General features: G+C 41.2%; 1 long non-coding RNA gene across 3 annotated transcripts; it reads right to left on the bottom strand.

Moving 5' to 3' along the window:
- Nucleotides 1-8,387: 8,387 nt before the first annotated feature.
- LOC123070956 (uncharacterized) lies at nt 8,388-9,889 on the bottom strand. 3 transcript variants are annotated; one of them, XR_006434032.1, is made up of 2 exons: nt 9,330-9,889; nt 8,388-9,225 (listed from the first exon to the last, which is right to left on the bottom strand). It is a non-coding gene; the product is annotated as an uncharacterized lncRNA (long non-coding RNA). The 3 variants fall into 3 exon arrangements; XR_006434033.1 differs by having other exon boundaries at nt 8,388-9,203; XR_006434034.1 differs by having other exon boundaries at nt 8,388-9,200.
- Between the last annotated feature and the right edge of the window lie 3,774 nt (nt 9,890-13,663).

Here is a 13,663-nt window from a genome sequence, read left to right as displayed (position 1 = left end):
TGGGGTGCACTTGGGCCTCTAGGCGCGCCCTGGTGGGTTGTGCTCCCCTCAGAGCACCCCCCAGGTGCTTTCCTGGCCCACTAGATGTCTTCTGGCCCAAAAAAATCCACAAAGAGTTTCGCTGTGTTTGGACTCCGTTTGGTATTGATTTCCTCCAATGTAAAAAACATGCAGGAAACAACAACTGGCACTGGGTACTATGTCAATAGGTTAGTACCAAAAAATGATATAAAATGACTATAAAATGATTGTAAAACATCCAAGAATGATAATATAACAACATGGAACAATCAAAAATTATAGATATGTTGGAGACGTATCAGCATCCCCAAGCTTAATTCCTGCTCATCCTCGAGTAGGTAAATGATCACAACAGAATTTTTGATGTGCAATGTTGCCTAACATGTTCATCACATTTCTTTTCTTTATAGCATGGACATTTGGACTTTTATATGGTTCAAAGCAATAGTCTAGTTTTGACATGAAGACTTTAATACTCAAGCATACCAACAGCAACCATGTCTTTCAAAACATCAACACTAAAGCAAGTTATCCCTAGCCCATTATGGTCAATCATTCATCCATTCATGAAACACACTTGACTATTAGCTACACCCAATGCTCAAATACGATCATAGTGCCCCTTAGTTGGTGCTTTATAAGAGAAGATGGAGACTCAAATTCAAAATATGCATAGGTAGAAGAAAGGCCCTTCGTGGAGGGAAGTAGGGATGTGTAGAGGTGCCAGAGCTCAAATTGAGAGATAAAAACATTTTTGAGAGGCATACTTTTCCTAGCAAAGAAAACAACTTAGAGCTCCCAACACTTCCCATGCAAGATACATCATAGGCGGTTCCCAAACAGAAAATAAAGTTTATTCATTTCTCCACCATTACTTTCACTTTCCATGGCTAGTCGAATCCACGGTTTCCCTCCATACCAACACTTTCCAAGGAATTTATTATTTGATAACATAAAGTAAATTCATTTTTCATTTCGAGACTGGCACATCCCTAATACCTTTGCCGTACTCTCGTGCAGTGACAAGTGAATAAACACTCATCGCGAGAATAACACATCCAGCATGGAAAATATTGGCCACCCCTCACCGCCTCGCGAGCGGTAGAGCACACAAAAGAGAAATTTATTTTGAAAATTAGATATGGCACATGCAAATTTGCTTTGAATGGCATGGAAATACCGAATATAGGTAGATATAGTGGATTCATATGGCAAAACTGGTTTAAAGGGTTTTGGATGCACAAGTAGTGATCATGCTTAGTGCAAAATGAAGGCTAGCAAAAAGATTGAGAAGTGACCAACCAAAAAGCAAAAAATCTCATACCCAAGCATTAAGCATAAGTAACACCGAGTAATGCACCACAAGTAGGGTATAAATTTCATTGCATAACTATTGACTTTCGTGCTTGCATAGGGAATCACAAACCATAACATCAATATTCTTATTAAAGCACAATTACTCATCAACATGACTCACATATCATATCGTCATATCTCAAAACCATTACTAAGAATCAAGTTTATTTTGTTTAATGATCTTCATGCAAGTTTTTATTATATCCTATTTGGATATCTATCACTTTGGGACTATTTTCATATGTTGCTTTTGATAAGCTCAAACAAATTTAAGTGAAGAACATGAGCATAATTTGTTTTCTTTCTCTCAAAATAATCTAAGTGAAGCAAGAGAGAATTTTCGAAAATTTCACTAACTCCCAAATAAATCTAAGTGAATCATGAGAGCATTTCTTCAAAAATAACAAAGTACACCATGCTCAAAAAATATAAGTTAAGTACTAGAGCAAATCCATGGCTCTAAAAATTTTAAGTGAAGCATAGGAGCAAGCATAGCATAAATTTTGGCTCTTTCAAAAAAGGTGCGTTCAGCAAGGATTCAACACTTAAAACACAAAGCAAAACAAGAAAAGACTCATATCATACAAGACGCTCCAAGCAAAACTCATAATACGTGAGAATAAAAATATAGCTTCAAGTAAAATACTAATGGTTGTTAGAAGAAAGCGAGGATGCCACTCGGGGGCATCCCCAAGCTTAGTTGGTTGATACATCTTAAATATTATCTTGGGGTGCCTCGGGCATCCCCAAGGTTGGCATTTTGCTAATCCTTATTCCTTCATCCATCGTAAGATCACCCAAAACTTGAAAACTTCAATCAAACAAAACTCAACAAAACCTTCGTGAGATCCGTTAGTATAAGAAAGCAAACCACTACTATAAGTATTGTTTCTAACCAATTTATATTTTGTTTTTGCATTATATCTACTATATTCGAACTTTTATATGGCAAAAACTCATCAAAGAAAACCATAAAATCATCAAAACAAGCACACAACACAAAGAAAACAGAATCTGTCAAAAACAGAACAGTCTGTAGCAATATGGATATTTCGAATACTTCTGTAAGTCCAAAAATCTTGAGGAATTAGGAACACCTGAGAAATTTGTATATTGATATTCTGCAAAAATAATTAACACTAAAGCGTGTTTCTGTTATTTATGAAAATTATTTTCATGAGTACATAAGTTTCTGTTTTTCAGCAAGATCAAATTAACTTTCACCCAAATCAACCCAAAGGCCTTGCTTGGCACAAACACTAATTGAAACCAAAAAAACACATCTAACCAGAGGTATAATTGGTTATTTTATTAAAAACAGCAAGAAAACCAAAAAGCAAAAAGATACAAGTTGGGTTGCCTCCCAACGAGCGCTACCGTTTTACGCCCCTAGCTAGGCATAACGCGTAGGATCTAAGTTTTGTCATTCTTATCCTTGTTTTCCTTGGAGGTATTTGTGTCGGGAGGTTTTGTAAATAAAACATAAAACACATTATCCATGGAAACCTTAGCACTATCAAGTTGCTTTTTATCATATCCCCTTTGATTTTCGGCAGTGATCCAAGAATAGTGTTGATTAACATTGTTAAAAACTTGTTGGATCATATCTAAAACGGGGACTTGCTTTTTAATATTCTCATCAAAGATTTGGCTATATCCAAGCAAATGCCTCAAAGCATAATCACTATTATAAATAATTTCATCAATCACGGGTTTTTCACGATTCATGCCATAAAAATCAAAGGTTTCCCTAGCTTCCCGTATTATGTAGTCAAATTCATTCAGCAAAACAAGAGTGGCTAACTTTTTAGCTTTAAGGCGGGATGAGTACAAATAAATCTAGTTTCAAGTTTTAGAAAAAGTGCCAAAATACCTTCTTCATAAGATTTAGTCCTTTTAAGTATAGGAACATCATCAAGACTTAGTTTCCCGACACAATTGAAAAATTCTTGGATATGTTCTTTTCCCATAAAATTCCCTTGCCCCAAGACAAAAGTTTTGGCATCCAGATTACCCGTACGCTCCATTTTAGGAGTTAGGCCATCATCTGTTTCTGCCATACCAAAATCACTCATGGTGACTTCACAACAAGATTGCACTCAAAAACAGATCTAACGGAAAAAAGGCGAACGAAAAAGAGGGCGAATAAAACGGAAAATTTGTGTGAAGTGGGGGAGAGGAAAATGAGAGGCAAATGGCAAATAATGTAAATTGCAAGGAGATGAGATTTGTGATTAGGAACCTGGTTGATGTTGAAGATCCTTCCCGGTAACGGCGCCAGAAATTCCTTTTGATGTCTGCTAGAACTACGTCAGTATTTCCCCAAAAAGGAAGGGATGATGCAGTATAACGACGGTAGGTATTTCCCTCAGTGATGAGATCAAGGTTATCGAACCAGTAGGAGAACCTCCTCACACCACGTAAACAACACCTGCACACAAATAACAAATACTCGCAACCCGACGTGTTAAAGGGATTGTCAATCCCTTCGGGTACGGCGCCTCAAGATAGGCAAATAACGTGAAGTAAAAGTGGTAGATAGGATAAATATATCGGGGAACAAATAAATTGCAGCAAGGTATTTTTATATTTTTGGTTTAATAGATCAGAAAATAAATGCAAAGGAAAATAGTTCGCAAAGGCAAATATGATGAAAAGAGACCCGGGGTCGTAGGTTTCACTAGTGGCTTCTCTTGAGAAAAATAGAAAACGGTGGGAAAAAATTACTGTTGGGTGATAACCCACAAGTATAGGGGGTCGTTTGTAGCCTTCTTCGATAAATAAGAGTGTCGAACTCAACAAGGAGCTAAAGGCAGAACAAATATTCCCTCAAGTTCTATCGACCACCGATACAACTCTACGCACACTTGACGTTTGCTTTACAGAAAACAAGTATGAAACTATTTTGCAAGAATGAAACTACGAGTACTTTGCAAGAATAAAACTATGAATAAATTGCAAGGTAATAAAAGTGGATAGCTTTTGTCAACAAGAAAATCATTTGTCCCTAGGCAATTGATTACAAGTACCGGTAATCATTCTTGTAATTTTATATGAGGGAGAGGCATGAGCTAACATACTTTCTGTACTTGGATCATATGCACTTATGATTGGAACTATAGCAAGCATCCGCAACTACTAAAGATCATTAAGGTCATGAAACCCAACCATAGCATTAAGTATCAAGTCCTCTTTACTCCCATAAGCCATGACCCACTTATCCGCGTTTAGGCTATTGTCATCCCCTGCAACACAGACAATAAGCAAACCATGAACATATTGCAACACCCTACAGTAGGGGGCCCCTCACATTTGCGCAAGACGGAGGGCACCGTAGGACAGCACCATAAATAAAATATACAATCATACCAACCAAGATCACGATTAACCCATAGGATAAAATGGATCTACTCAAACATCATAGGATAACCATAGATCATTGGGAAATAATATATGGAGTTGAGCACCATGTTTAAGTAGAGATTATAGCGGGGAGAAGGGGTATTACACCGCTGCATAGAGGGGGAGAGAGTTGGTGTTGACGGTAGCAAGATTGTTGATGAAGATCGCCGTCACGATCCTAGCCCCGGCGGCACTCCGGCGCCACCGGGAGAGAAGGGGAGAGAGCCCCCCTCCTTCTTCTTCTTCTTCTTCTTCTTCCTTGGCCTCCCCCCTAGATGGGAGGGGGATTCCCCCTCTGGTCCATGGCCTCCATGGCGACGGAGGGGCAGGAGCCCCTCCGAGATTGGATCTCCCTCTCTGTTCTCTTCTGTTTCACGCTCCCCAGATCTCGCCCTTCACGGTTTCTTAAATTCCCGGAGATTCGTAACTCCTACTGCGCTAAAAATTTTACATGATTTTTTCATAAATTATCTTTCTTGCGCCAAAAGAAGGGCTCCAACCAACGTTCGAGGAGGGCATGATACACCAGGGCACGCTTGGGCCCTAGTGGCGCACCCTGGTGGGTTGTGGAGGCCTCGAGCCTCCGTTTACGTTGATTCCACCTCCTAAAATTCACAAATATTTCAAAATAATTCTCCATAGTTTTTTATTGCATTTGAACTTTGTTTGATATGGATTTTCTGCGAAACAAAAACATGCAACAAATAGGAACTAGTACTGGGCACTGGATAAGTAAGTTAGTCCAAATAAATCATATAAAAAGTTGCCAAAAGTATGTAAAAGTTGAATAATATTGGCATGAAATGATCAAAAATTATAGATACGACGGAGACGTATCATTGGGCAATTGATAGAACTTCAAATAATCATGATGATATCCGGGCAATGATCATTATATAGGCATCACGTCCAAGATTAGTAGACCGACTCCTGCCTGCATCTACTACTCTTACTCCACACATCGACCGCTATCAGCATGCATCTAGTGTATTAAGTTCATGGAGAAACAGAGTAATGCAATAAGAACGATGACATGATGTAGGCAATATCTATTTATGTCGAAATAGACCCCATCTTGTTATCCTTAATAGCAACGATACATACGTGTCGTTTCCCTTTCTATCACTGGGATGAAGCACCGTAAGATCGAACCCATCACAAAGCACCTATTCCCATTGCAAGGTAAATAGATCAAGTTGGCCAAACAAAACCCAAATATCGGAGAAGAAATACTAGGCTATAATCAATCATGCATATAAGAGATCAAACAAGACTCAAATAAGTTTCACGGATAAAAACATAGATCTGATCATAAACTCAAAGTTCACCGGATCCCAACAAACACATCGCAAAAAGACTTACATCATATGGATCTCCAAGATACCATTGTATTGATAATAAAGAGAGAGAGAGGAAGCCATCTAGCTACTAACTACGGACCCGTAGGTCTACAAAGAACTACTCACGCATCATCGGAGAGGCACCAATGGACATGATGCACCCCTCCGAGATGGTGTCTAGATTGGATCTTGTGTTTCTGGACTCTGTGGCGACTGGAATTGATTTTTGTCGACTCCCCTAGGGTTTCTGGAATATTGGGGTATTTATAGAGCAAAGAGGCGGTTCATGGGGCACCCAAGGTGGGCACAACCAACCGGGGCGCGCCTGGGCCTCCAGGCGTGCCCTGGTGGGTTGTGCTCCCCTCGGAGCACCCCCAGGTGCTTTCCTGGCCCACTGGATGTCTTCTAGCCCAAAAAAATCCACAAAAAGTTTCGCTGCATTTGGACTCCGTTTGGTATTGATTTCCTGCGATGTAAAAAACATGCAGAAAACAACAACTGGCACTGGGCACTATGTCAATAGGTTAGTACCAAAAATGATATAAAATTACTAAAAAAATGATTGTAAAACATCCAAGAATGATAATATAACAACATGGAACAATAAAAAATTATAGATACATTGGAGACGTATCAGTTGTGTGGACGTTCATCACTTTGACCAACAACGAGTGGGAGAGGTTGTACGACCAAGTTGGATCCTGCTTGATCCGTGTTACAGTATGTCTTGGTGAGATGCCCTCTCCCCGACGTGTGTGTGGGGGGGGGGGCTACTTCGCTACCTGCAACCTCCGTGGGGTCAGAGAAGTCCGGTTAATTTGCGAGGCACACGTGCCACATCAAAGTTGTGAATGGCAGTTAAATATCACACCACACCCTTTTCATACATATAGTAGGGCCACCCGCATGTGGTTCGTATGTGGTCTCATCCATCTCGCACCACAAGCACACATTTGTGGGTCGGCACACGGTTCACCTTTGTCGGGAAGCGAAAGGGGAAGTTTGATATATATACAGCCGGTCTATTCTGCTAATGTTAGCAGAATAGTTATTCTGATAACACTTCAGCACTGCACGCTCAACAGAAGCGCATTGCATCATTTTGACGACGAGCACTGCAATACAGACTAGTGAACTTCGCGTAAAAAAGTTGCATGTAGTGTTTTTCTGGTACTGTTTTCGCTCTAGTTTTTTAACCGTTTATCGGAACCGAGGCATATAATATACCGTTGGAAAGCTATGGATTAGGTGCAACTTCGCCATGTTGAACACTTTTCGAGATTCCTTGCGGTTTAAGAGCAGTTTCAAAAACGGCGCGGCGGATGACGAGTGGCAGCGAGCGTATTTTCGCGATTTTTTCTAAACCGTTTATCGGAATAAAGCAAATGATACGTCGCTGGAAAGATATGATCGAGGCGCAACTTTTTCATGTCTATTATTTTCTGTAATTCATTACGGTTTAAGAGCACTTTCAAATTTGCTAAATCGCGGAATTCTATTTTTTCGAATTTTTAGCAATTTTCGTACTTTTTTCACTCCAGTTTTTGAATCGTTTATCAAAACGAGGCGTCTGATACGCCATTAGAAAGCTACGAACGGGGCGCAACTTTCATATGTTGGAATGTTTTTGAGAATCCTTATGGTTTTTAGTTAATTTTGAAAATCGTACGATTGACGACATGTGGCAGCGGCTGTATTTTGTGAATTTTTCACAAACCGCTAGTCGAAATGATTCAAATTATACGCCGTTGGAAAGATATTGACGAGGCGCAACTTTTTCATGTAGAACACTCTCTTTAATTCCTTACGGTTTAAGAGCACTTTAAAAAATATCGAAACGCGGACACTCTGTTTTTCACAACACCCAAATCGTCGAGGGAATTGCATTAGACGGAAGAATGCACTGCTTTGGACTAAAACCGCACTGCATTAGACGGGCAAACGAACTGCATTATTTTTTATTAGACCAAAATTTTCTAAGACGAGGAGATGAAGTGCGCTTCACATCGGGTGTAAGTGAACCACATCAAGCGGAAAATGAACCAAGACACAAGTCTACGTGTACATTATGATTTTTCTTTGTCTTTTCTAACTTGTTTCTAGGGTTTAGTGGACCATATTTGTCAATGTTAGTGTGCTGCATCAGACGGAAAAGTGCACTGCAATGTCATCACAGAGGATTGCACGAGATTCTTTTTGTTATTGTTTAAAACAAAAAGAAATGCATAGTACAGTGGAGCAAACCTCTAAAAAACAAAGAAAAGTGCATAGTATAGTGGAGCGAACCTCTCCACACAATAAAACTGAACCTCTCCATGGAAAAAAGTGAACATCTGGACACAGTTTTTTGCATGTCCAATGTACATTGAGGGAGAAATGAAACTTGGATACAACAGAAGTGCACTTTTTTTCATGCTATTTTTACATTGTACAGGAACGTAGGCCCCCAGTCGGCTACCATGCAAAAGACACATACACACAAAACCATCATGATGCACACTGTACTACAGTGGGGATGGCATCGACAGCAACCAAAACAAACTAAAGGTCGTCGCCGGTGAACTACATGTTGGGGAAGGAGAGAGCTGCGAGGGGGTGCTCCGGTGAACCACCGGTGATGTGTGCGAGTAGCATCGAAAACACTAGCGATTTGGGTACTGCACCAATGATCCAACCGACCTGCAATGAAGAGCAACCTGCACTGCTCGCTGTCAACGGAGAACAATAGTGAAGATTTTGATCTAGGCATCTTTTTGTTGTAACTGGAGTGCATCGCTTGCTCACCATCATCCTCAGTGTTCCTTCATGCGCAGCAATAGGACACACTGAATTGCATGCACACTTTTGGCGGTGGAGGTGACACACGATCGAAAGGGCACAGGAAATTCAACTTTTTTTTACAATAAGTTGAAGTGAAAAGAAAAGGAATGAGCTGCACTACTAGCCTTGTACACCGCTGGACTACATTGGAAACGGCTCGCCGTCGAACTGCACTGCAAGCACGCTCGCCACCGGACTGCACTGCAAGCGCGGCTGTCGTAGGACACCACCAGTGGTGCGTTGAACTAGTGCCTCCCTGATCTGCTGGGAGAGGAGAAGGAGCTCGCTGGTGAGGGAGAAGAAGCTCAGCCGGCAGCTATCGACGCACTTGATTCCAATCTGTATCGAGATAGGAAAGAGGTAGCTGGGTGGATTGGGGCATGGCGGAACCTGGAGGAGGTTGAAGGGGCGATGCAGGTGTGGGCGCTCCTCCGTCCAGAGCGTCATGGGGTGGAGCACTCCGTCGAGGAAGGTGGATTGGGTGGGGTAGCTCCGGCGAGCCCAATCGTCTTCTACACGACCGTGGATCGAGCCAGATTTGGTAAAATGGGGATGGATCTGGATGCATATCCGGTGGTTTTGGTGGGATTGATCGGGACCCGGTGGCGGTGGCGGAGTGAGAAAAATTGGGGAAGGAGGTCCAGGTCACCGGGGTGGCACCACGGATCCAGCCGAGGAAGGTGGCGCGCTGGCCGACGGCGAGCCGGGCCGGAGAAGGTGGGAGGGTGGGGCGGCGGCTTGGGTGGGTGGGCCGCCTCACAACAAAGAAGGTGGGGAGGATGGGGTTGCAGCTCGGGGTGGGCCGCGGAGCGCAGGAGAAGGTGGGCGTTGCGCCGATGCCGGCGGTGTGCCTCGTCGTGGAAGGTGGCTGTGGGAGGAGGAGGTGGGAAGGAGAGGGAGTGGGTGGGCGCGGAGGAAAGTGCGCAAGGTGGGGGCTCGAATGGATAAGGTGAACGTGGGATGAAATCCAGCTGCGGTTCGTTTTTGCGGTGGGAGGCAGCCCAAAACTGTTAGTAGAATAAGGCGGGGTTATGGACTGATACGTCTCCAACGTATCTAAAATTTTTGATTGTTCCATGCTATTATATTATCCATCTTGAATGTTTTATATGCATTTATATGTTATTTTATATGATTTTTGGGACTAACCTATTAACCTAGAGCCCAGTGTCAGTCTCTGTTTTTTCCTTGTTTTTGAGTTTTACAGAAAAGGAATACCAAACGGAGTCCAATTGACGTGCCAATTTTTGAAGATTTTTTATGGACGACAAGAAGCCCACGAAGCATCGGAGATGGACCAGAAGAGTCACGAGCCATCCACGAGGGTCGAGGGCGTGCCCTATCCCCTGGGTCCGCCCCCCTATCTCATGGATGACTCGGAGACACCCCTGACTTGTTCCCGACGCCAAAAATTTCTATAAATATAGAAACCCCCGAAAAGAAACCTAGATCGGGAGTTCCGCTGCCGCAAGCCTCTGTAGACACCAAAAACCAAATGGGACCCTGTTCCGGCACCCTGCCGAAGGGGGGAATCATCACCGGTGGCCATCTTCATCATCCCGGCGCTCTTCATGACAAGGAGGGAGTAATTCACCCTTGAGCTGAGGGTATGTACCAGTAGCTATGTGTTTGGTCTCTCTCTCTCTCGTGTTCTTGATATGGCACGATCTTGATGTATCGCGAGCTTTGCTATTATAGTTTGATATTATGATGTTTCTCCCCCTCTACTCTCTTGTAATGGATTGAGTTTTTCCTTCGAAGTTATCTTATCGGATTGAGTCTTTAAGGATTTGAGAACACTTGATGTATGTCTTGCATGTGCTTATCTGTGGTGACAATGGGATATTCACGTGATCTACTTGATGTATGTTTTGGTGATCAACTTGCGGGTTCAGTGACCTTGTGAACTTATGCATAGGGGTTGGCACATGTTTTCGTCTTGACTCTCTGGTAGAAACTTTGGGGCACCCTTTGAAGTTCTTTGTGTTGGTTGAATAGATGAATCTGAGATTGTGTGGTGCATATCGTATAATCATACCCACGGATACTTGAGGTGACATTGGAGTATCTAGGTGACATTAGGGTTTTGGTTGATTTGTGTCTTAAGGTGTTATTCTAGTATGAACTCTAGGATAGATCGAACGGAAAAAATAGCTTCGTGTTATTTTACTACGGACTCTTGGATAGATCGATCGGAAAGGATAACTTTGAGGTGGTTTTGTACCCTACAATAATCTCTTCGTTTGTTCTCCGCTATTAGTGACTTTGGCGTGACTCTTTGTTGCATGTTGAGGGATAGTTATATGATCTAATTATGTTATTATTGTTGAGAGAACTTGCACTAGTGAAAGTATGAACGCTAGGCCTTGTTTCCTAGCATTGCAATACCGTTTATGCTCACTTTTACCACTTGCTACATTGCTGTTTTTATATTTTCAGATTACAAAAACCTATATCTACCATCCATATTGCACTTGTATCACCATCTCTTTGCCGAACTAGTGCACCTATACAATTCACCATTGTATTGGGTGTGATTGGGACATAAGAGACTCTTTGTTATTTGGTTGCAGGGTTGCTTGAGAGAGACCATCTTCATCCTACGTCTCCCACGGATTGATAAACCTTAGGTCATCCACTTGAGGGAAATTTGCTACTGTCCTACAAACCTCTGCACTTGGAGGCCCAACAACGTCTACAAGGAGAAGGTTGCGTAGTATACATCATGGGCTCCTATAGGTTTTGTGTTACGCACTACAAAAAATACACTTTCGTGATGATACGTGTTTGTCACAATAGGTCACGTTTTCTGTCATGCATGTACATCCATGACGATTTTATGACAAAATCAAGATAGCCATACTTGTGATGTCGTAGAAGTGTTCCATGACATTACCAAAATTATCATTACGGAAGTGTCCACTTCCATGACGATAAATCGTGCGTCATAGAATTGCTTTCGTCAAGGGTAACCGACACGTTGCATCCACCATAACGGGTCACCGTTAAGCTATCGGGTTCTGGTTTGGATCCGATAACCCGTTAGCAGCCCAGTCCAATGGGGATTTTCCACATGTAAAATTCTCAATGGCCAGAGGAACCACGTGTCGGCTCACCGTTGGGACAGATGTCATCTACTCATTGGACTGAAGGCGCCTATGATACGTCGACATGTGGCACGACCCAACAGAGGCCCATTCTAGTGAAAAGGTTGTCCCATTTGACTTGGTCAAAAGGTAGAGGGCGGCCCACAGAAAGCCTGTTAATGGCCTATTCGCATATAGTCCATTAACAAAAAATAGAATTGAGGTTGCCACCTATGCTTCATCTTTTTAATATCTTTCGTGAAAATGATGTAAAGGAAAATTGTGCCCAAGTGCTAGAAGAAGAATGCATTAAAATGTTTGGCACTAAATCTTTCAATGATGAGCATGATTGCAATGTTGTTAGTATAAATTCCTTGAATATCCATGATGCTAATGATATTCAAAGCTACAAGCTTGGGGATGCTATGTTTGATCAAGATGATATTTTTAGTCCCCCAAGTTTGGATGAGAAAATATATTATAATGATAGCACGCCTCCTATCTATGATGATTATTGTGATGACATTTATGCTATAAAAATTAATGATATCCATGAAACTTGTCATCATGATTTTAATGCTCAAATTGATTATGTGAATAAAGTATCACACGATAGTTATTTTGTTGAGTTTGCTCCCACTATAATTCATGAGAAGAAATTTGCTTATGTAGAGAGTAATAAAATTTCTATGCTTGTATATCATGAAAAGAATGCTTTATGTGATGGTTATATTGTTGAATTCATTTAATGCTACTGAAAATTATTACGAAGAAGGAATATATGCTTGTAGGAATTGTAATAATATCAAGTTTCCTCTTTATGTGTTGAAAATCTTGAAGGTATGCTTGTTTTGCTTTCCTATGCTAGTTGATTCTTGTTCTCATAAGTTGTTTGCTCACAAAATCCCTTGGCATAGGAAGTGGGTTAGACTTAAATGTGCTAGTCATATGCTTCATGATGCTCCCGTTATATTTCAATTCTTATCTTTTATGTGAGCATCATTGTCATCATCATGCCTAGCTAAAAAGGCATTAAAGAAAAGCGCTTGTTGGGAGACAACCCAACATTTACCCCTATTGTTTTTGTGTGTCCACATGATTAAGCTACTGTAGTAATCATGTTTTATAGCTTTTTGTTTCAATAAAGTGCCAAGTAGAACCTTTGGGAAGACTTGGGTGGAAGTTAATGCGATCTTGCTGTAAAAAACAGAAACTTTGCGCTCACGAGATTAGCTGTCATTTTTTACATAAGAGTGATTTTAAGTTGATTCTTTTTACAGAAGATTAATAGAAAAATTCCTCACGTTCACCAATTTATTGCAGAATTTTTGGAGTTACAGAAGTATTCGGGAGATACAAATTACTACAGACTGTTCTGTTTTTGACAGATTTTGTTTTCTATGTGTTGTTTGCTTATTTTGCTGAATCTATGAGTACTATCGGAGGGTATGAACCATAGAGAAGTTGTAATACAGTAGAGATTACACCAATACGATTTTATAATGAGTTCATAACAGTACCAAAAGTGGTGATTTATTTTTCTTATACTAACGGAGCTTACGAGTTTTTTGTTGAGTTTTGTGTTGTGAAGTTTTCAAGTTTTGGGTAAAGATTCGATGGACTATGGAATAGGGAGTG

This window comes from Triticum aestivum, chromosome 3B (assembly GCF_018294505.1).
Source record: "Triticum aestivum cultivar Chinese Spring chromosome 3B, IWGSC CS RefSeq v2.1, whole genome shotgun sequence".
Lineage (NCBI taxonomy): Eukaryota > Viridiplantae > Streptophyta > Magnoliopsida > Poales > Poaceae > Triticum > Triticum aestivum.
This window is presented reverse-complemented; position numbering and strand designations above follow the sequence as displayed.